At 48.0% G+C, this 25,208-nt stretch overlaps 1 protein-coding gene across 3 annotated transcripts in view; it reads right to left on the minus strand.

The window, feature by feature from the left end:
* IBTK (inhibitor of Bruton tyrosine kinase) overlaps window positions 1-25,208 on the minus strand; it is an 876,521-nt gene that overhangs the window by 710,609 nt on the left and 140,704 nt on the right. The window lies entirely within an intron of this gene.

A 25,208-nucleotide genomic window follows, 5' to 3' on the forward strand; every position in this document is an offset into this window, starting at 1 on the left:
AGTATGCCCTTCGTATCTCGGCACGGCCCACCTTCAGGTGCGTGTAATTCCAGTATATGTGAGTTACCCCGTGAGTGTCTGGCGATTTCTGTCAGAGCCCTTCCCGGCCTTTCCCCTTCACAATACCTCCGCGCTCGCCAATATTTGCCTCTGAACTTGACTTCCCTGGCCGCCTCCTCCTCGTATTGTGTGAGCTTGTCCCTAAACTCCTTGTGTATAGGTCCCATCGGTTTCCTAACCATCCGTGACTCCAGCTCCCTCAAGTCTCGCTCCAGTTTCGTAATAGTTCCCTTAATATCTTGCAACACCCCACATCTTTTTGATATGCAGAATCCCCTGACCGTAACCTTAAAAGCCTCCCAGATGGATTCCACACTCCCCACCGAACCCTTTTTCCGGGGAAAAAATTCTGCAATCTCCTCCCCAAGTTCCGCTTTGAACACTGCATCCAGAAGGGCCGTGGGCTGCAAGCGCCACGTGGGCGTTGCTTTATCATAACCTGGAACAGCGATCTGGACCAAGACCGGGCAGTGGTCCGAGTATGTTCTCGGTAAATGAGTAACCCTGCCCAGATCAATCGCTAATCCACGGGACAGGAGGCAGTAGTCCAGTCGAGCCCAGGTATTGGCGTGTGTTGTAAAATGTGTCCCTTCACAGATCCCAGCATGTACAAATAGCCAGCTATCTATCTATCAAGGAACATTCGCTAATTATACCCTGCAATGCATCCCTAGCATGTCTGTTATACTGATGACAGCCATCAGACCTATCTAGCCCCGGAACCATAGCGACATTGAAATCCCCACCCCAAATGATGTGCTTGGAACCAGTGTCTAATATCTTACCCCACAAGTTTGTGAAAAATTCAGGTGTGTCAACATTAGGTGCATAGCAATTCACTATAGTGACCGTGTCAGTACCAAGCCTGCCCCACAATAAAACACATCTCCCCTCCAGATCAAGCAGCTCCCCCATCTTTGCAAACTGTACTGATTTTTTTATTAACACTGCCGTACCTCTGGCATAAGCAGAGTACGATGAGAAACTTCTCACAGTCGCCCATTTACAGGCAAATGTGTGGGTAGAGCGGGGGCTTAGATGTGTTTCCTGCAATAATGCAATTTGTACATGATGTCTGTCCAGATATGCCACCACATTCCTGCCTTTCCTTGCATCATTCAATCCCCGGATATTCCAGGATAAGATCGTGACCTTCGCAGCCCGCTCAGCACCCGCCATCACAGTGCCAATGAATACAATCTTCCTGTAAAATATGCTTGAGTGATCCCTTCTCCACACCTATCTGCACGACTGTACTCTCATGCCTCTGCCCAATAAACAGCATCCTATGGTAGGCCTACGGGCAGGGTGCATTGTACGCGTAAGGTAGGACAAGCCCTGATGTGTGTGGCATGTCCTAGTAGTGAATCACCGCGCTTTTCGTTCTTCACTATTGAAGGGCTGCCTGTTCTCTTAGGCCAAGGTGAGCTGCCGGAACTATTACACGCTATAGTCCCGGCAGGCTCAAGGAACACGGTGGCACGTCAATTTTAGTATGCCTGAACTCAGAATAATAAAATACTTCCTTTAGCAAGGTTTATTTTACTATCCTGTGTTTGCAAATGCTACTTTTAGAAAGTTAGCATTTGCTCGCCTAACTATTCAGCCCGCCTCTGCCAGAATGTGTATCTGCTGTCTGGGTTTGTGTGAGTGACAGGGCTGGGGAATTCCCGGGGACAGTCGGGGTTACCAGGTGGTGAATAGGGTGCTTACACCACGATGGGTGGGTGGAGTAGTCCTTGCCTCTGAATAGGGTTGTGCTCCACCACCACAATGCTGGCTCCACCTCCTAGCAAATCAGATCCTGTTTTGACCACGACAAACCTCTGCCTGACTAGAAGGACCAGGAGAAGCTGAAGGAAGGAAACCGGTCTTTGCCCTGAAGGACTGGCCTGCAGTGGTGCCTTGCTGAGAACGGAGAGGAAAAGACCAGAGAGGACTTTGAAGACTTGTGCCTGTGTGAATAGGGTGCTTACACCAGGATGGGTGGGCGGAGTAGTCCTTGACTCTGAATAGGGTTGTGCTCCACCACCACAATGCAGGCTCCCACCTCCTGCGGAGCGTCTGATGTCCCGGCCCTGCACCCTGAAAGAAGACGGCAGCTTCCGGTCAACAGAGTGCTCCAAAACTGGGTTGAACCAGGCTCAGGCCCCTGGCCTGCAAAGACAAAAGAAACAGAATATAAATATAGGAGCCCTGCTACTAGCAAATGAGATCCTGTTTGACCACGACGAACCTCTGCCTGACCAGAAGGACCAGGAGAAGCTGAAGGAAGGAAACTGGTCTTTGCCCTGAAGGACTGGCCTGCAGTGGTGCCTTGCTGAGGAAAAGACCAGAGAGGACTTTGAAGACTTGTGCCTGAAACGATCTCCAAAGGCTTGATCTCGAGCTTGCCCCCTGAACGGACCCCCAGGACCATTGGGTTCTATTCTGCCTGTGCCCGTCTGCTGTTGGGCCTTTAGTTCTTATTCCCTCGCCGGAGTTGTGACTCGGGTGCCTTCGCCCCTCCTAAGGTCGTGACAGCTCGGAGCCTGGTCGCCCCGCCGCAGAGAGCCCCGCTCAAGCTGGAGTCGCTCTCTGCTTCAGTGCCGGGCCGCCAGCTCTCCTGTCACCTCGCCTGCTACGGAGCGCGTTGTGCGCCTCTCATCTTCTCCCTCCGGAATCTGCACGGAGCGCATCCGATAGCCTCGGACGGTCCGTACGTCGTAACGTACCCGACTGTCTCGCTTTGCCCTCCTGCATACCAAGGCTCGTGCCGCACCTCAAGAAAGGCCTTCCGTACAGTGGTACCAGGGGCCCGGTGCTGCACCAGTCTACCCGAGAACGCGACGCCCCTCACAGATCCACAGGTACGACCTAGCGTGCTAAGAAGTAGTACGCCCCGCAGGCCTGAACGGCGCCTCGCCCCGTGAGCTGCATCAGACCCCGGATCGCCACAACCCTCCACACCGTCCCGCTCACCCGCCTCGCACCTCGAGGGGGCCCCGAGCCGGATAGATCCTTTAGGGAACCATTGGCCTCGTCCCGGGTCCGCCCTCACCAGTAGCCGCGCCTGAAACGCCTCGGACACTCCACGCAAGGTATACTTGAACTCTATCCCGAGTTCATATCGGATCCAGGGTCTGCAACGTTTGTTTTCCCTGTCATCGTACCTTGCTGACCAAGAACACTCAAGAACAATTGCCTATTTAAATCTGGTGGCCCTCAATCGCTAAACGTTATATGGTCTCGTGATAATCCTGCATATGAAGTATATCTTTTACATAAAGACTACGTATTTTTGATACAACCTTACGACTGGTGTCCGTTTGTGGTGGGTCAGTGGGTTTACTGTATGTGATCATAAATGCTTAACTAACTATCGCCCTGAGGATTAGCCTTGTCTGCTCGTGCCACGCAACCTAGAGGGTGAGCAAGGGTTATTCTTACGGAGTAGTTCTCTTGCCTTGACTAGAGGAGAAGGTCCCTGCTGGTCACAAGTGCATACCTGTGCCAACCAGAGACCTCCGATTCTAACATTGGCGGCAGCAGTGAGGATTTCAAATTTGCATTTATGAGTTATGTACAGTGAATTACTGATCACCACGTAGTGAGAGCAGACCTATAACGAAGCCACAGATTTATTGTCTTGCCGAGAGATCTTGTATCGTCAAACCATGCCTGGTTCACTCCCCGTGAGAGCAGCCTCTATCATCTCTGGATCAGATGATGTCGATTGGGAAGGGCTTGAAAATTACAGAGCCGAGCAGCTAAAAGGTTTCTGCGTAAAGTTCAGAGTCGCCCAAACAGGGTGCAAAACCAAAGCCCAGACCATCAAGGCACTGAGAGCCTGGAAAGAGTCGAGAAATCCAGAGAATCAGCTGGTGGTGGATCCACCAGATAACCTTGTCGAGGTGCACGGAGGCCTGTCACCAGAGGAGCTGGCGGACAGGGCCGCGACCAGAGCGCATGAAGTCGAGATGGCAAGATTGAACGGACAGATGGCGATGGCGGAGAAGAAACTCCAGCTAGAGCATGAGATGCGAATCAAAGAATTGGAGCTGAAATCAAAAAGCTTGGACACAGCTCCTGGTGGCAGCACAACCCCGGTGCAGGTAGAGTCAAGGGTCTAAGTACCGAAAGATGTGGTGAAGGAATACTTTAAGGGGGATGACATAGGGCAGTGGTTTCGGGCCTACAAGGTAGCCATGTCCTCCCACCGGGTCCCTGAGAAAGATTGGGGAGCGGGGTTGTGGGGGCGGTTCCTTACTGAGGGGCGGGACACCCTGCTAGATCTTCCTTCCGAGGTGTACAATTCCTGCCCACACATGAAAGATGCCTTAATGACCAGGTTTGGGTTAACCCCGGAGATGTACCGACCGAGGTTTAGGGGTTGTACTAAGATTCCTGGGGGTATGTATGAGTATGTGACCTTTTTCTGCAGAGCGCTGGATGGTTGGGTGAAGGGTAGCAAAGTGGATGATTTTCAAGGGCTGCTTGATTTAATGGCGTGGGAGCACTTGTCCGCTAATTGTTTTCCTGAGCTACGCCAGCACCTGATCGATAGCAAGCTGTCCAACCTGAGGAAGCTTGCTGAGGAAGCGGACCGCTGGCTCAGCACCAGGATCCACATGGGTCCAGTGGGAGACTCCGCCAAAGGAGGGCAGGGTCCCCAGCCGAAGAGTGGGGGGGACAGGTGAAAACAGAAAGGGTTCCAAAAAGGCCCCCAAAGTAATCCCCAAGGGAACCAAGGGAAAGGTTCTCAACCTCCTCCACCACCAAAGCAGACCGGGGCCCCGACAGGTAAACCTGTTCAGAGAGGGCCCATCACCTGTTACAGGTGCTGCGACCAGGGTCACATTGCCACTGATCCTAAATGTCACTTATTTGGAAAACCCGCACCCACTGGTGCTCCACCCCGGCAAATGGCTAGCGTTAATTTTGGGGAGGAAGTAGCAGTCCAAGGGGGTGGGGATCCCGTACAGATGACCCTAGTCTCGCTAGGAGACAGTGAGATGGTCCCCGAGAACTACCTACCCAGTAACACTAAGATATATGGGCAGGTAGTGGCCATCAACGGTAAGAAGGCCGAGGCCCTTTGAGACACAGGAGCCAGTGTGACTGCCGTCCGGCAGCACTTGGTGTCTCAGGAGCAGGTGGTACCGCACGCCTACTGTAGGATTGTCAATGCTGACAATTCTGAGAGCCAGTGTCCGATGGCTCAGATTCCCTTTGAGTGGGGGGGGTCTCTGGTACTCTGCAAGTGGCTGTGAGGACCTCCATGCCTGTAGATTGTTTGCTAGGGAACGATTTGGAGAACTCCCCTTGGGGAAAGGTGGAGAAAACGACTCATCTGTGGATAGTGGGTCTACCCGAGTGGGCGTGCGTGAACACCCGGTCCATGGCAGCCAGTAGGGGTGTTGAAGAAGTCATGGAGCCTGAAGGAGAGGTCCAGGAACCGGCCTTAGAGAGAAGGCGCAGGGGGCGCGGACAGCGGGCCCCCAAGTTCCCACGGCCCAGGAGGAGGCAGACCTCGAGGGGGATGCCCTGGAGCCTACCGGGGAACAAATCGCCGAACTGGGGGACCTGCCTGAGCTGACCCATTGGCAGCAAGAAGGAGGCCCTCCAGGGAGGAATTCTGCAACAAGCAGAAAGAGTGCCCTTCTCTCGTTGGTATGCAGCAGCAGGCTGCCGACCAGGCCAATGGTGTTCAGTCCGGAAAACACTTAGTCTACTGGGAGAACGACCTCCTGTATTCAGAGCCTAAGGCTGCTGAACCTGGGTCAGCCCGTGTGCTGGTGGTACCCCAGAAGTTCAGAGCCTTCCTACTGGGGCTGGCTCACGATGTGCCGTTAGCAGGACATTTGGGGATGGACAAGACCTATGACAGGCTTGTCACCCACTTCTATTGGCCTCAAATGCACAGGAGCTCAGATGCTCACTGGAGGACCTGCCAGACTTGCCAGGAAAGTGGTAAGTGTGGAGAGAAGAACAAGGCTCCCCTCCAACCATTCCCCGTTGTCAGTACCCCATTCCAGCGAGTGCGAATTGACATTGTGGGGCCTCTGGACCCCAAGGTTCATCCTGGTCTTGGTGGACCATGCCACCCGCTACCCTGAAGCCATCCCTCTGAGGACAGTGATGGCCCCCGTGGTGGGACGAGCACTGATGGGAATTTTCCACCGAGTGGGATTCCCTCTAGAGGTGGTGTCTGACAGGGGCACCAATTTCATTTCGAAGTATATGAAACCCCTTTGGCAAGAGTGTGGTGTAACCTACAAGTTCACCACCTCTTACCACCCCCAAGGAAACGGGTTGGTTGAGAGATTCAACCGAACCCTAAAAGGAAACGCCGGCGGCTGAGATTGGGTAGCACTCGAACAAATCTGGAGCGGCGCTTGAAAAAGCAGGCTTAGCCGGAAAAGTTCGGGAGGTGAACCATGAATGCTGTCGGATGGTCCGTAGGTCGGTCTGTGGTTTAAAAGGGAACCTGTGTGGCTATCTCTAGGCAGTCTAAGGACAAGACTGTTTGCTTTGTTTTGGGTCTTCTTGAAATTTGGAAAGAGTTCTCCATAGGTGGGAGTCGACGGGCTCCACCTTTTGTTTGAAAACGACGTCTGTTGTCTTGTGTTATGTCAACGTGAAACTGTGGTCATTTTATTAGTGACAAATTGTAAGAGTGGATTTGAATGCAGAACATGGCCATGTGTATGAGAGTGTTATAAATAATCACCTTTTTCTTTCAGCTACCAGTATAGAAAAAGAGTCATGCCGTGCTTTAGTAAGCTATGCTGCGGCTGTATTGGCCGAGGAGGCACAAGGCTGGATGAAAGCCAGCCAGCCCCTCTGGAGGGCCAAAGACGGGATCTTTTGATGAGAAAAAGATCCAGTATCTGCAGGAACGCCTGTTCGCTAAGCGGAGCAGGCAATCCATGTTTGATACTCTTAACAAATGGCAGAAAGAGGCAAAACGGAGACGTATACGATCTGAGAAATTAATGAAGATACAGCAGGGACAGACTGTAAACCAGAGAGCCGTTGCTCATGATAAACTGAAGACTGAACAAAATATCAATTATGCAAACAGACAGTTTAGGTTACAGGTTGATAAAAGTTATGTGACTCGAAATGAAGCAGAAAATGAAATAGAGGATTTACTAAGTGCACGGCCCCCACCTCCGTACGTGCCACAGCGCGTGTATCCTGCTTTGCCTCTCAAATCAGCCACCGCTCCTCTAGCCTCCGCCCCGGAGGGAGACGTGCCTCTCGTTCCCCTGGGCACTCATGGTGCCACTCCTACCTCATCGGGAGACACGGCTACCCTTTCCCCTGACGCACGATTGCTCCCGACAACTTCCCGAACAGTCCTAGCAGTCCCATTTGGACCTCCCAATCAGCTGATACGACCCCCGGAGATAGGGAACACACACCATTAGGGGACCATGGCAGTATGAAAGCTAGACGATTATTCACAAGAGGATCCGTAGAATATGGTGAGAAAGAAGCTGTAGCGGATCAGGCAGCTAAATGGATGCGGAACAATATATACACGGTAGCTGATTTATGGAATACCATAAAAGATCTCGAACCAGTTATCCAGCAGCATGCGTTATACCAGATGGCTTGTTATCTTATCGAGGCTTGGGAACTATGCTTCCAGGATGGGATGGCACCACAAATATTGTATAACATCCGAGACTGGACGCAAAGGTTCAACATGGACCCAGTGGAGGTGTATAAGAACGTAGACACCTTAGTGAAATATCGAGGCAGAATGTTTACGAAAAGCCCCAACTGGACATCTCAGCAACCCATGATAGAGGTACACCCTATTTTGCACCCCGAGGTCCCTGAGGTGCGTAATAATAATGATCAAGTCATAAGTGCTCGAGTGTTCGCCCGTTTTCAGGAGCAATGGGTGTACACTCCATGGAAAAGAAGTGAGGTTCTTGCTTTGAAATCCCAACTGACTGATCCACGCAAGAACCCCACTGCCTACTACAAAGAGTTGACCGAAGCTGCAGCCTCGGCCGTAATGACATTGGCGGATATAGAATTATTTTTTGGGTTATTAGTACCGGTCGACATATGGCGACAGGTGCACGATACTGATCATGCTGCCGAACTAGGGGGGACCTGGATCGAATTGAAGGACTGGGACCGAGACCGCAAACCCGGAGATAAGCCCAGAAATGAAATTATCACTTTGCCGGCAAAAATAATAGCTTACATGCATACTCTGATTTCCCCCCGCAAGGTTGATTGGGACAAATTGACCGCATGTAGACAGAAGAAAGATGAAAGTGTCTCCGACTTCTTCACTCGGTTCGAGGGAGTTTTTATTGATTTTAGCGGTCAGGATCTGGCAACGGAAGGTGGGGTGCGGTTGTTTGTGAATAGGTTTGTGACCAATTTGACACCCGAAATTTCTGCACGGTTGCAGGCGGCTGAGAGTACTTGGACCACCTCTACTCCATCCGTGATATTAAGCATGGCCCAATATTATGAGAATAGGGAGAATGAGAGCAAGGATAAAGTGGGAAAGAAGGCCAAGGATCTTAATACTCGAGTATTGTTACAGCAAGTCATTTGAGGACAAGGGGGAGGGAGAGGAGCCAGAGGGCCTGTATCAAGGGGGGAGGGGACTGGCCGAGGCACAGGCAGAGGCGCAGGCGCCGGCGCGAGCCAGCCGTTAGGGTTAAATCAGTGTGCCTATTGTAAACAGGAAGGACACTGGAAAGCTCAGTGTCCATTACTACTCGCCCGGACCGGAGCGATATGCACAGGGAAGAGGTGGCTCAAGGCAAGTCTGAACGGAATCATTTTGACAACCCTCAGGGTAGACAGTACTTTAATGAGGATTACGCATTCTGTGAGCAGGATGGGTATGACCAACCATAGGACAGCCAGGGACAGGGTAGGGGCCAGGTGTCGATCCCAGTCAATCAGCAAGGACCCTATGTGAAAGGGGAATTGATGGGGACTTCTGAGAATTTTCTAATTGACACAGGAGCAATGAACAGTTCGGTTGCTCGATCATTGGTTCCAGGGTCGGCTCTGTCCGGGCAAAATAATGTATCTATGGGATTTTCAGGCGTCCCAGTGGTAAGCCTCATCTCTAAGCCTCTCCCCTTCACGATCGGTCCTGCTACTATTGATACACCTTTTCTGTTAACTTCGCATTGTGGTGAAAATTTATTGGGTTTGGACATGTTGAAAAAGTTAAATGCTAAAATCTATTGCTCCCCGGACGGCATTTATTTAACGATACAACCCTATGCAGACAGTATGCGACAATGTTTTGCTAAAAATGAACCCCTCCCGCCTGAATTTGATTCCGTCCCCGCCACATTATGGGCCACAGGGGATGCAGATGTCGGTAAGTTAGACATCCCACCCGTCCGTATTACGCTGAAAGCAGGGGCTAAATTGCCCCGTATACCCCAGTATAAGATTTCACCGGCTGGTGAGCGAGCTTTGCTCTCGATCATTCAGGACTTAATAGACAAAGGTGTGGTGGAAGAAACAGCAGCAAATGTTTGTAACAGTCCGATTCTCCCAATCTTGAAGAAGTCACCTGAGTCGGGACCCCAAGGGAATGGCGATGCATATCGTTTTGTGATCGATTTGCGGGAGGTCAACAAGATCGTAGTACCACAGTATCCAGTGGTGACGGACATCACCACAATACTTACTATGATCCCGCCAACTGCCCAATATTTTTCAGTCATCGATTTGAAGAATGCCTTCTTCAGTATCCCTATCCATCCCGATAGCAGGTAGCTCTTCTGATTCTCATTATCTGGCCGAAGCTTTAGAATCTGTCGAGCTCCTCAAGGCTATACTGAAAGCCCGAGCATCTATAGCCAGGCCCTTAAGGCTCTGCTAGACGATCTAGTCCTACCGGAAGGTAATGTGCTTTTGCAGTACGTGGATGACTTGTTGATAGCGTCCGACACTGAGGAAGGCTGTAAGGAGGCCACGGTCAAATTGTTGCACCATTTGGCGGTGAAAGGTAATAAGGTATCTTTGTCCAAGTTTCAATACTGTTGACAGGAGGTGACCTACCTAGGTCATCTACTGTCGAAGGAGGGTAGGCGTTTGACTCCTGAACGTATTACTACTATTTCTAACATGTCTGTCCCTAGCACCCAGCGTGAAGTTCGTGCTTTTCTTGGCATCACCTCTTACTGTCGCCAATGGATACCTAATTTTTCTCTCCTTGCTAAACCTTTGTTGCATCTAACAACTAAAGATGTGCATGAACCTCTCCCGTGGACGGATGAATGTCAGCAGTCTTTTGACTCTTTGAAATCTGCTCTTTGTTCTGCGCCCGTCTTGGGTACTCCTGATTACCGTAAACCTTTTGTACTATATGTGCACGAGGTCGACGGTTGCTCGCTTTCAGTGTTAACGCAAAAATTTGGCGGTAAGCAGAGACCTTGCTCTTATTGGTCGGCCACATTGGATAATGTGGCCAGAGCACTTCCTAGCTGTCTGAGGGCCACAGCAGCTGTCGCGATGGCCATCCGATAGTCGGAAGGACTCGTTCTAAATTCTAGTCTAACTGTGATGGTGCCACATGCTGTGGATGTATTGCTAAACAGGACTAAGACCCAGCATCTCACGAGTGCACGCCTCACTGGTTATGAATTGACACTATTTGCTCCACACATTACGATTACGTGATGTGTCACATTAAATCCTGCCACATTGCTACCGCTCCCTTCGAATGAGAAGACAAATGATGTACATGATTGCATATTTCGTACTGAGGAAGAAACGAAGGGTAGGATTGACCTCACAGACATTCCTCTGTCTGACCCTCAGGGGAGTTATATGTGGATGGGTCCTGTATCAAGTTAGCAGATGGCACAACAACAGCTGCATATGCAATCACCACACTGAAGACGGTAGTTGAGACTTCTCGGGTTCCCTATCGATCAGCTCAAGCTGCTGAACTGGTGGCATTATTACGAGCCTGTGAATTGAGCGAGGGACTAGAGGTCAACATTTACACAGACAGCCAATACGCCTTCGGCGTAGCCCATAGCTTTGTGCGGCTGTGGCGAGAGCGAGGTTTCCTCACCTCTCATGGTCAGAAAATACAGAATGGCCCTCTGGTATTACGATTGCTAAATGCCCTAACCTTACCTAAAAAGTTAGCCATAATAAAATGTAGTGCCCATAAGGCAGTGGTGGACGAGGTGGGTGAGGGGAACGCTTTTTCAGACCAGATTGCAAAACAAACGGCTCAGTCCATGATGTCTACTATGTTTGTAACGTCCTCTGCGAGATGGGTGGAGGAGTCTGATTTGTTCGACAACACCATAGAAAGCGTGAAAGAACTACAGAAGGAAGCTACCCCAGCTGAGTTGGACTGGTGGGAGAAGGAAGTGGGGAGGCTGGATGAGAATAACTGTTGGGTTGATTTAACAGAGAAGCAAAGATGGCTGTTGCCTAATGCCCTGGTGCAAGCCGTTGTAACTATGGCTCATGGCCCAGCCCATGTAGGAGCTAAAGGAATTTGTGCCTTGTTAGACCCAGTATGGAATAATCCTAACATACAAAGGACGGCTGTCCGTTTGGTTCAATATTGTATGGTTTGTTTACAGCACAACCCAGGGAAGGCAGAAAGTGTGTTGAGTGGAAATTTTGCACCCCCAACTTTACAGTTTGAAGTACTCCAGATGGATTATATCCACATGGAGCGCGTCAACAACTTAAAATACGTTTTAGTAGTGGTATGTGTTTTCAGTAAGTGGGTTGAGGCCTACCCAACTAAAGAGAACACTGCTTTGGCTACAGCAAAGGCTCTTATCAAAGAGTTTATACCACGCTTCGGTTTGCCCCGTTTGATCTGGTCAGACAATGTAGGACATTTCCATGGGGCCCTTGTTAAACACATCTGCAATGGTTAACAGATACGACAGAAATTCCATGCAGCACGCCACCCCCAGTTAGCCGGGTTGGTAGAGAAATATAATGGGATTTTGAAACTTAAAATGGCTAAAATCCAAGAGAGTACTGGTTTAAAGTTGCCTGACACTCTACCCTTAGCTCTCATGTCATTGAGAGTTACCACTCATTCCCGTTCCGGTCTCTCGCCTTATGAGATTATCTTTGGGCGACCAGCAAACATATGGGGGGTACCCAGGCCACGATCCTTTTATGATGTTGAATAAAGATCTCCGTTCTGTTCATCAGCAGGTAGCATCTGTACTGCAGCCTCCGCCAGAGGGCCCCGGACACAGATTGGAACCTGGAAAGTGGGTCCTGATAAAGAAATACGAGCGAGATACCAGCTTGGCCCCGAGGTGGTCCGAGCCACACCAGATTTTGCTGGTGACGCGGACGGCGGTAAAAGTGGATGGGAAGAAGCATTGGATCCATGCCTCCCACCTGAAGAGACTGCCGCTCCCGCTTCCTTATGATCAGCTACATTCTGGTGAAATATTGACCCAGGAGACAGAGAGAGCCACTGCATTTGTCCCTTTTTCCGACACCTGCGAAACAGAGCAAAGGCCAGAAGGAGTGGCAGGATCGGGCAAACCAGTCTAAGTTGAATCCGCAAGTGCCCTTAATTCCATTTTTGAGATCCCAGCAAACGGAGGCTCTGATGAAGAAAAGGTGCCTTCTTTGCTATTTTCTGATCAGGAAACACCGGGTCATGTGCGATACAACCTGCGGCCAAGAAAGCATCATGGTGCCTCAGACAACACTACTAGGAGATAAGGAAAGACTGGAGTAGAAAGGGTTTGCTAGATTCTAAGTCTGAGGTACTGAGCGAGACACTGGACTGAACACGTTGAGAGCTGAACTTTGTTATTGAGCTCTGTTCAGAAAGAAAGACTTGCACTTGAACGCGGCCAGGTTGTACATCAGATTCCCTCGGAAGCGATTTTCTTTGTTTTCTTGAGATGAACAATAGGAGTCTGCCTGTGAGACTCTGACGGACACAGGGAGAAGAACCCTCTGGCAGGACGGACTGCTGTGCCCAAGTTTAGTTTTGGACTTTTAGTTAGGAATGTACCCTTTTGGTCGCATTGTACTTGAAGAAGAACGTCCTATTGCACCGCGATATTTGCCGTTTTATGAGCCAATGTTTTCCACTTGGACCATGCGTGTGAAAGTAGCATTTGTGTTAGTAATAACTGTTATATTAGCCATCTTTATGGGTGTTTTTATCTATTTAGAGTACAAGTACCCCATGCAAGCTATGATACCCTCTACCATTTCCCCGCCTGAGCACCTGATGTTCACCTTAGCGCCACATACAGAAAGGCATCGCCAGACATATGCCAAGAATGTATTTGTAGAAATGCTCCACCAAACCCACAGTACTACCAACATGACCGATTGTTGGGTTTGTGGGCTCCTGCCATCAGTCATGCATAAACATGACCTATTTCTTTCACTGCCCATGTCCTACTTAGGTAGCTGTGAAGCATGGTTTCAAATGTTCTCTGCTATGTATAACCATTATGTGGAAAACCCCAAACAATACTCGGAGAAGGATTATGGAATGATACTAGCATATATTGAAACACACCAGGGATTTGACCCAGCTGGAAATGGGGGGGGCGGGGGAGGGATCACTGGACCCAGATGCTTGTATGAATTTGTATACTGCTAATGAAAATAGTACTTGGTTGCAGGATGAACTTTACGACTTTGCCAATTTTAATCATTCTCAGTACTTTCAGCATTTTGTTGCCAGAAATGTCACTAGTGAACGCATTATGCCAGTCCCTATATTGAATACTTCCTCCGATTTTTGTGTGCAAGGTATGGGACATATCCAGGTTGGAAATAGCATCTGCAATTATACTTACAGAATGAAGATCTTCAGCAGCCCTCCACTGTTGACACCACCGAGTGTGTATTTCGTTTGTGGGGAAAATGCTTATACTTGGTTGCCACGAGGATGGGCGGGGCAGTGTTATCTGTCCTTCTTGTAACCCCCTGTATACATAGTACCATCTGACTATCACAAAACTCACCAGCTCCATAGCACGAAAACAGTTCCCAATAGGCAGCTTGACATGACCGAGGTTGATCAGACTGACATTTCCTTGAAACAATTTACAGACTTCACGAAAGGATTGGTCCCTTTCTGGGGGCCGATATTCAATAGTAGAGAAATAAGACGATTGTGTAGAATAGTGGAGAATGTCATTAATATCACTACCGATATCATGACCAATCTCACTGTAGAGCTTCAGGCTACGAGACTCGTTTCGCTCCAGAACCGGATGGTTCTAGACGTTATCTTGGCTGATTGAGGAGGAGCATGCCGGGTAATCGTCAGCTCCTGTTGTGTTTACATTCCAGACTCCGCCCCCACGGTTCATCTAGCTATCCAGAAGTTACATCGCATAGCAGCAGAAAGGCACACTGAGAATGGGTCTTGGTCACTCTCTAGCTGGTTCTGGGGGCTCTTGTCGACCTGGGGTTGGAAGTTATTGATGATAGTCGCTGGAGCAGTCGGTATCCTTTTCGCTTGTTGCCTCTGCATACAGTGTGGACCGGTTTGTTGCTCTTACTGTGCCACACGATTGACAGCCCGGTTCACTCCATCTCCTGTTCCCTCTAAGACTCAGATGCTCCAACAGGAGATTCGAGAGCTGATGGCCATTGATGAGGAAGTCTTCCAGGATTAGTACTTCCTATTAGTTAGCTACATCATGCTAAAAGGAGGGTTTGAGGAACCAGATTCGATCTGAGCCTAGTAAAATGTGCAGTTATTGTTAGTAATTAGCATGGTGTAGCCATCATACAGATCTAGGTATTCGAACACTAATAAGTATGCACGCCTAATCGCTTAGGGATTCATGTACACTTTATTGCACGCTATTCCTGGTTATATGTGAACACAGCTTGACTTGACCAGCGCCATTTTGTGACCTAGCCTGCTTCTAGCCCTCATGAAAATATTCCTCTTCTTTAGCCGAACTGCGTTCCCCTGTGAAATAGTACAACTGTAGCAACCTGCTGCTTCTGCACGTTAGGCCTGTCAAGGTTATAGGAGGGGGTAGGTTGGGTGAGTACATTCCAGGGGAGCGCTGTGCGGACTCTCTCCGAGCTAACAGGAGGGAGTCGCCCTCTCGACCTTGCTATAATGAGCTGAACTATACTGAGGAGGTTTTTGTGTTCCATATATGGTCTTTCCTTTGCACCAACTTGTACCAGCCTGTGCTTTTCCATCTTAGGTAACGGTTTCGAAATGCAACAGTATATATGTGGTTTGCTGATAATGTGCCAGCAGTCTTCTTGGCGAACCTCGTGGGGTTAGTTCGCAAGGAGCTCCTCTGGCAGAGTTTGTTTGTTATAATAAACGATTGGACCTTCTACACTGCCAACTGACTGATTATTGGTAACTGGTATATGGGCTATTTGCAAGTATGGCTCTAATTGGGTGGTAGTATAATTTTAGGTACTTCACCCTGTAGAGCGGAGACTGCTCCAGCTCCCATTCGTGACAACTGGACTGCGTTCTGCTTAACATATCAGCCAGCGTATTGTGCAGACCTCCGACATGCGCAGCGTTGAGTGAAATCCCATGTTGCATTGTCCAATCCCATAGCTCCTGTGCTTCTTGAGATAGCGTGATGGATTTGGTTCCCACTTGCTTGTTGCCATAGTACATGCTGGTCGTATTGTTTGTACGAACCAGAACGGCAGAGCCTGCTATCCTTGGTAAGAAGGCCTGGAGAAATAGGAAAATGGCTTTGAGCACTAGCCTGTTGAGATGTTGATGTTTCTGCGCAGAGAACCATTTGCCCTGAATCTGTAACTCCTGCAGATGGCCACCCCAGCCGTCCATGAAGGCGTCCGTTGTCAGTAGGGAAGAGCTGTGGTGCAGCGTCCAGGGCAGCTGACTCCGGAACACGGGGGCTCAAGGTTCGATCCCCGGGCGCCAGGTTAGCCCAGCACCTTACGACTCCGGAAAATAGCTCACTTAATTTTCCCGACGGCACCCAGCGTCGGGACACCTCTCCAGAGGTAGCTGTGCTTTACAAATGCTGGTATTTCATTTAATTTAATTTCAAGTCTGGGATAGTCTGGAGGAACGCAAGGTCCTTTTCAATATTCGACGAGTGAAACCAAAATCGCAGTGCATCTGCCATGCATGATGTGATCTGGACTAAATCCTCGAAGGATCTCAAGGTTTGTTGCCTTAGCTTCTGTAGCTCTTCTTGAAGAGGCCTCATGCTCAGTCTGGCTAGTGGCACCAGATCTATTGATGAAGAGCACATCCCTAGAAGCGACTTGTATGTTCGCACAGAAACTGACCTTTTACTTGATGTGTTTTCTGTCAGTCTTTGCAATCGTATCTGCCTTTCGTGTGATAGGAAGGCTTTGAATTGGATGGTATCAATGGACGCTCCCTGGAAGGATAAGACTTGACTAGGATGGAACAAAGACTTTTCTCTGTGTACAGTGAGTCCCAAGGTCCTGAACAATTAAAGGCAGGTGTTTGTAGCTTGACTGGCCTTTGGTGCTGTTGGTGCTTTGAGCAGCCAGTCGTCGAGGTATGGGAATACCTGAAGACCTTGAGATCGCAGGGCTGCTGCTACAGGTGCCAGGCACTTGGTAAAGATTCTTGGAGCCGATTTGAGACCAAACTTAATTACCTTTTATTGGTAGTGGGTACCAGCCACTGTAAATCTTAAGAATTTCTGATGTTTAAGATGGATGGGGATATGAAAATATGCATCACCCATGTTGAGCTAGGTCATGAACTCTCCTTTGTTTAAAAGATGTAAAATCTCAGACACTTTTACCATCCTGAACATCTGTTTCTTAAGACTTGTTGAGATTCCCAAGGCCCAACATTGGTCTCTATTCTCCTGATTTTGTCTTTATTAGGAAAAAAGAATAGAAACCTTTTCCCCTTTGCAACATCGGGACTTCCTCTATTGTTCCCTTGGCGAGCATGGCCAAAGCCTCTTTGCGTAGTAAGTGAAGTTGAGGGGGACAGGCACCTTTGGGTGGAGTAGTTGGCAGGATCTGAGTGAATGCTAGAGTGTGACCAAAGGTGACGAGGTCCAATACCCAGAGATCTGTTATCTTGCGCCACTAGTGGATGTAGCTGAAAATCTTCGCACCCATAGGTTGGGAGGGGTTGGAAGCTGGTACCCAGACATGATCATTGCTTCCTACTAGAGACACAACCTTGTTGAAGCATTCATTTGCAGCCTCCCTAGTGAGAGAAACCAGCTATAGACGACTGACGGTAAGATGGAGGATTATAGGTCTGCCGGTATTGTGATTGGTATGGCTGATACTGTTGAGCTCTCTGGTAACCTCCCTTGTAAGGGGTAAAGCCTCTTTCTCTAGCTCCTCTGAAAGGTACCTTTATGTATTGCAAAGTGCCCAACGACTTTGCTGTATCTGTGTCAGTCTTGTTCGCCAATAAGGCTTCGCCAATATGCTTTCCAAATAGGGACTCCCCATCGAAAGCAATATCCTAGACTTTCAAACGGCATCTCAGGACTTAAAGTGGTTGCTTTCAGCCATCCTTGTCGTCTGAGCACAGTAGCTCCTGACAGCTGTCTAAAGCCAGTATTCGCTATATCAAGGGCACAGTCAATGGTTTCCGAAGCTGCACGCTCTCCTTCTAAAAGTATCTTCTGTGCTTCTGGTCTCTTGTTGTCAGGTATAAGGTATATTAAACCTGCCATATCTGACCACATCTGGCAGTCGTAGCAGCCGTTGCTAGCTAATGCATTTGGTGCCCTTATCGTAACTGCGGCCACAGAAGAAAAACGTTTCCCTAGAATGTCCATCCTGTGCCCTCCTTATCAGGTGGAGTAGTAATAGGTGTAGCAGGGGTCTTGGTACGTCTTTGTGCAGCTTGAAAGATGACAGACTCCGGCTTGGGGTGCCCAGTGAAGCAAGATGGAGAATCCTCTGGCGTCTTAATACGGGGGAGAACTGGTGGTATGGTTGTGGGAGTCTTCATAATTTTGATGCCTTCCTGCCATGTACGATCTAGAATTGGTATGGAGCACACCAATTTCATGGTATCCTCTTTAAAATCATATAAAAAGCATTTAGTCTGCTTGACCATAATAGCCTTTTGAAGCCGGTTGGCTGCTCTACGCATTAAATTATGGAATCCTCCAATATCCTCTGGAGGAGAATCTGATGGGAGGTGCGGAGGAGTGGAGAGTGTTGGTAGGATATATTCCTCCAAAGGAGATCAGATCCGGCAGCTCACCTTCCTCTCTATCCTAATCTGAAGAGGAAGCATCCGGTGAGCCAAGGTCAGTTAGCCCAGGGTCAGGAACATATACAGGTGCTGTTGGCGGCTGAACAGCGGGTGTAACTGGAAGATCTGTTTGAGGTACCGGCCTATCTGGTTGCGGCAGAACCCGCTACCGGTAATCCGTGAACATAGCCTGCAAATCCTGTATAAGTGACGGTGGCAGATGGGCCATGTCCCTGGGGCGTGACTGTCCGAAAACCGTATGAATGGTAACTGACGTGAAGCCATATATCCCGGCTGATAGTATTGCGATTCTTCATGGTAGTCCTCATCCTCTACATCGTCCTGAAATTTTACATGGAGCTCTGATGGACTGTGAGCCACACCATACACACCATCACCTTCTACATCGTCATTATCATCTTCCACATAGCCCTCCAGCAGATGCAATGGCATTAAAGGTGAAAGCTTACTGAATTCCTGCATGGTTGGACGTAGGAAAGTCTTAGTCACTCTGGTAACCTGAGTAACCCTTGTCGACGGTGGTGTCGACTGTGCAGATATAATCGGGAATGAAAACTTAATCGCCAACGGGGTCGTCGTCAACGGGGTCATTGACAGTGTTATCATCAACGGAAGTGCAGTCGACGGGACACTCGTGGACGACTCAGTCGTTGATTGGATCTTCGCCGGTGGTAACTTAGTAGACGGGAAGCGTCCATGGTTTTCAACGACGATGGAGTTCTCGCCGTCAATGGGCTTCTGGAGACTCCAAGATGATACCGGAGCCTGGATTGCCATCGTCCTCACTGTTGCAGTCGGCGATGTAACACTCATTGTTGCCGACAAGTGAGGTAATGTAGTCGACGATGATTTTTCAAGGGAGTTCCATCCCAAAGGATCTGAAGATGAGGTTCTTGGGTGATCTCCTTCCTTTCTAGACAGGGTAGAAGGCACAGACAACGCCGGTTTTGAGAAATGTTTAGCTCCTTTGTCTTTTTTGAGGTCTTGGTGTCCTGGAAAGTCTGTGATGTTTTCTACCGTCTCCTGAGGAACTGTCTTTAGATATTGACCTCTTATGAGATGTAGAGGATCTCTCACTCTCCTCCTTCAAAGTAGGCATCTGGTGCTTCATGGCCTGAAGCCACAGCAGTAACCTTCCCTCTCTATTTTTGAGGATTTTAGATGAAAAGTTGCACCACATTTTCCATTCTTTCACCTCATGCCTTGGGTAAAGGCAGTAAATACATTCCTTATGTGGATTTCTTTTCTTGCCATAGGTGTTACAAGGGAGGAAAAATCTAAGAAAAAAGGGAACAATGGTTCCTTTTTGTGAGTTCACCTCAGCTCTGCACAGATTTGTTTACTTTTAAGTTTTTCATTTTGATTGCATAAACATAAGACTAGGCCTGTTCTATTGGCATTGCATCAGACATGATGCCAAAATGTGTCAAAGTTGTAGAAAAAACTGTGTAGCACTCAGGAAAACTCCCTTCCACACGAAGTGAGGTGAAAATCTGAGAGAATCTGCCTCTACTGAGAGTGTTTTAGATGGTGCTGGCAGCTGATTGGCTGGTTTCCAACATTAGGTCCTTTTTTTAAAAAGACATAGATAGGCTACTATTGACACGGCTTAGGGCCATCATAGACAATTACATTTTTTAAGCACTGCTTGACTATTTTACCATGGGATTCCCATCTCCACGACGGGGAATGAATCAGGCATGTAAATCCATGTAGGATACCCCATTAATGGATAATGTAGTTTCTGAATGGTGTGTTCGCAGAGCACCACACGTTGGAGAAGATAAGGCATGAAGGAGCTGGCGAGCGTGTATATATTAACAGTAATTTGGGCAAGTAAGGATAATACCAGCAGCAGTACCTAGAAAAGAAGTGACGGCAGAAACTTCATTACGGAAAGATGGGCGTAGAGGGTAAACCTAGGAGTACTAAGTGGTGTTTGTTGAAAATAACTTTAGATTTTTGGACTGGTGCTCATTTATTCCTTAGGTGGCTCCAGAGTAAACAGGAAAAATGCAGTCACCCGCAGTAAAGAGAACAAATAGGTGAAGTGGGCTGACCCACTGTCCCATGCTTTATGTTATGGTAGAAGGAAACAAAATGTGAACAGACCAATGGATGAGAAGTGCGGATCGAAAGCTCCAGTAAATGCGGCTCATCTAAAGAAAGGAGCGTGGCCTCTATTAAGTGCAAGCCGGAATGGGGCTCTTGGAAACAAACAATATTTTCATTTCAATTGGTCTCGTATTAGTGAGAATTTAAGCTATTGACATTTACAGTGCTAATAGCTCAAAGTATCGTAAATGCGAGACCTATTGCATAGCAAATGCTTGTTCACCTTCCAGTTCAAAACTAATTAAAAGAAGCAGTTTCAGACCACTTTCCACAAACCATTTTTTTCCACGTTTTCAGTCCTGCAGAAAACGAACTCAACTTCGTACAAGTTTCTGGTAAACATGGTAGTGCCATTGCTGCGTTGATTCTTTGGTGTGAGCACTATTCAGCCATTACTACTCCCCTTCCAGTATGGGGTGAACGAGAAGGAGAGAGGGTATGGAATGGATGCCCCTCACCCTTTACGGAGTCAGTGCCAAAAAGTGGTACGTAGTTGAAATACTTTTTTTTAAACCAGCCACTTTCATAAACCAGCATTGGCAAACAGACTAATGGCTTGTTTAAAAATACTCGTGCCGCAGTTCCAATGTCTCCAAAGCAGAGCATGATGGGAGCCTGTCCGTCCCTCCAGTTAAAAAACAAACCGAATTCCCCTTAAAAAGAAGCCCAAAACCTAAATTCTTAACAAAAGAAGCCGAACAGAGACAGTCGACATCGAAATTTGGCAAAAAGGATAAAATAATACATAAACGAACAATGGAGGGGAGGCACAGGAGGCACCACTAACACAACTGTGGCATTAAGAGGAGGTGGGAGGAGGAATGCTATATGCAAATATAAGCAGCAATGTCAACGTAGCTGAACACAGGCAAACAGAGCAGGAAACCAAGAATAAAATAGTTCTCCAAAGAGTAGATAAAGCACCATAGCGTTGTACTTTGTCCCTGCTGCGTGGGAGGAACGGAAGATAAAAATGAGAGACGAAGAGGCAGGACTGACCACTAGCATGCAAGGATTTTAAAAGGACATGAACACAGACAAATGAAAAGCAAAGGCAAGTGATGGGCAGACCTCTAACTCCACAAAGCATCTACAACAGGTCGATAAGCGACAGCGCCTGCGCTTTCTAGGCTTCACCTGAAAATTATAAATAAAAAAATTCTAAAAACATAGAGGCTTTCTGTCAGCCCTCTTTATTCACTAGACTTTTTTTTTTAATAATTCTTTTTATTAAACACAAAAAAATTATAACACACATACCAAAAAATACACTGGACTGCCACTCATGCACAATAAGCCTGTACATAACCTCCCATTTAAAAAAGGTTCAACAATGATTACTACACTCGGGTTCAGGGATCATCCAGCACTTCAGGGTCTTCCAATGTTACCAGGGGGGGGGCGCATATATCGCCCCTGTAAACATTCCAGGGCCCCCAAATCTTGCCCCATTTCTTGGCCCTCCCCCTTGCCACATACACCGCCCGCTCTCTAAACATATACCAATCCAAATCATCCATCCATTTACCGACTGTCGGAGGCTGAACCGCACCCCACAACCGAGCTATATTACTTTTCGCAATACTACATGCCAACATGACCCACATCTTTCCATGGGACGGGAGATCTGTCGGGTCCCAAACATTCAGGAGGCAACGCCGCGCCTCCAACTCAAAACTCACTCCCCACACCTCCCGCACCTTGGCATGAATAGCAGACCAGTACCCCCGGATGAGGGCACAGACCCACAACACATGAAAAAACGTTCCAGACTCACCACACCCTCTCCTACACTCCCCACTCACGGCCAAACCCATTCGCACCAACAGTGGGCCAGTCACATAACAGCGGTGGAGGATCTTTAATTGAACCAGTCGGAGCCTCATCTGGATGGCAACGACCCTCGGAGAGGCCACGGCCTCCCTCCAGTCCTCATCATCTAGGATCAATCCATCCGGCATCCACTGGTCCCTTAGTGCCACCAAGGGATCCTCCATGTGATTAATTAGTTTTTTATAAATCAGGAGGATCGTTTTCGTCGGGAGATGACCAACCAACACTCGGTCCTCCAACGGGGAGGCCTCCGGGAGCATCTTGTCACAGGGGATACTGGTAAGCAGCGCATGCCTAATCTGAAGGTAACGATACCTCTCGCTTCCCTTCATTTGATACCGTTCCTGCAGAGTCTCAAATGGAAGGATGCCATCCTTACCCCAGAGATCCCCAACTCGGGAAATCCCAATGAGGTCCCATTTGTCAAAACCCTTGGATGGCCATAGACTGTCCAAACGTTCCGAATTCCAGAGGGGTGTAGCCAACGTGATCTTCCCCTCCCACCCAAGGGAGCGGTTAGCCTCGTGCCAGACCCCAACAGCAACCGCCGTTGGTCCCACCAAGGGAAAACATCTACGCCTCGCATAAAGTGCTCTAGTGAATTCCCCCCCGGGAACCTGGCCATGATCCATAATATAGCCGGGGTCCAACGGCTAGCCATACACAGTCTGATTAAACGTCGCCAATTGTGACGCCCAATAATACTTCCGAATATTAGGCAGACCAATCCCCCTGTCGTACCATGGTAATGTCAATTTCGCAAACGCAATTCGGGGCCTACCCTCCCAAAGAAGCTGTCTCTGGAGAGACTCGACCTCCCTGAAATACGACGGGGGAACCGGGTCCATAGAGTTCTGAAGCACATAGAGGAAACGAGGAAGAGCCTTCATCTTAAACGGAACAGCTCGACCAAGAAGAGAAAGCGGAAGCGACTTCCAGCAATCCACATCGCGCCTAAGCCGAACCAAAGGAGGCAACAGGTTATTGGAATATCTGCTCTGAGGGTTCAAGGATATGAAAATACCAAGATATTTGAATCTCTCCACTTCCAGTTTAACCAGACAACTTGGAGGAACCTCCGGGGGATCGCCACTCAAAACAAACAGGACCGACTTTGTCCAATTAATGGCGAAGCTGAATATCTACTAAACACCTCCAGGACGTCTAAGAATACTATAAGCGAAGTTCGAGGAGAGGTCAAATACAACAAAATATCATCAGCATACAGCGATATCTTGTCTTTCCAGTCAGATGTCCATCGGAGCCCCCTGATAGATCTGTCCCAACGGACCCAGGTCGCGAGCGGCTCGAGCGCCAGTGCAAAGAGCAACGGAGAGAGAGGACAGCCCTGTCTGGTGCCTCTCCCCAATGCAAAATTTGCCGACCTGTGATTATTAACAACTACTCGGGCCAGCGGACCAGAATATAGAAGGTGGACCCAAGAGACAAATTCCCAGCCTATGCCCATCTTGCCCAGGACGATTCATTAGACTTTTAAATTGACATTCAAATTTTGCTTCCACCTATCACAGCATATTGTATAGCACAATGATTCAGCCCATTTCATACAGTGGCTCTCTTGCACGGAGAGTGATGGCATTTTGCCAGTTCATATGTGCATATCAGCTTAAAGGTAGTGTTCTTCAACGCCAAGGATGATGAGTTTTGTTTTTTTAACCTTTTTGTGAGTTCACCACAGCTCTGCACAGAGATTTTTACTTTTAAGTTTTTCATATTGATTGCATAAACATAAGACCAGGCCTATTGGCATTGCCCTACACTAACAAAAGAAGTGTCTAAAAAATAACTGTTCTTAGTTCAGAGAGCCAATTTCAGAACAAATCCATAGATATGTTCACCCTAGACATCCAAAACAGTTATTTGCCAGCTGCTTAATGAGTTTGATTGCACCAACTAGTTTGCCTTCTAGCCGGACAGCAGGCAGGCAAAATTCCTATCGAACTCTGTGAGCTTTGACAAAGACAGACCATGGCAGAAGTACAATATTAAGTGGTCAGCATAAAAAAGTAGTTTAATGCTCAGCGTTTTAAAGAGAAAAGGCAGGATATTAAAATCTGAGAAAAAAGGGAACAATGGTACCTTCCTCCTTCTAGTGATCAGAACACCAGTATGCCTGTTGTAGCAAATATGTAATCACCACTTTTACTTTCTGCTGTTTATGTAAAGTAATAACACATACAATAATCCATCTAGGCAGGCAAAAAAAAACGAGTTTCCCTCAAATATAACCTTCTAATACAGCCGAAAGATTTGTTAGCAATCACACTCGAAATGGGGGATTCCATGACGTTGCATTGTCAACTGAGTAGATGACAGCGCATTTTAGCAGAAACATGCACACCTGCTGGACAGTGTGGCTTAATGCACCAGTCGCACTACCTAACCTACAGGACACAATCTTAGTATAAACCTTCATGTCACAGTTAAGCATACAAACAGGGAGAGAGAATGCAACCTGATAAGGGACAGTACCTATTCTTTTTATCATTTAAGTTGTGCTGCATATTAAATTTCAAGGTTTAGCTCTACAAAACAATATATTGAACAGTATCTCACACAATAAGACAAATACTCCATTGTTATCTATTCAGCGCCTCCTTCATATCACATGGCTGATTCTTCGAAACTACCTATGTCCGCTCTAGAAGTCAGACTGGACTACTCATTATTATAATTCACCACTGCCTTGGCCAACCCAAGTCCTTTGAATAGCTCTAAGCAGCTGCTTGAGAGTGATCCACTCTTTCTGAATACAGGACATTATTAAAATGCTGAAAGTCTCCTAAGATCTTACTGGTGTTAAAGAACACCAGAGCAGAGGTCCAATCAATCACTTTAACAATCATTTTCAAATGCTAGATAAGCACACAGCTACAACTTTTCCCCTAAATAAAGCTGCTTGCTTTTGTTACCCAAATCATTTAACTACATACATTAGGAAAATACATTATTTCACTTTGTT

The sequence above is a fragment of the Lissotriton helveticus genome, chromosome 6 (genome assembly GCF_964261635.1).
Source record: "Lissotriton helveticus chromosome 6, aLisHel1.1, whole genome shotgun sequence".
NCBI classification, from domain to species: domain Eukaryota; kingdom Metazoa; phylum Chordata; class Amphibia; order Caudata; family Salamandridae; genus Lissotriton; species Lissotriton helveticus.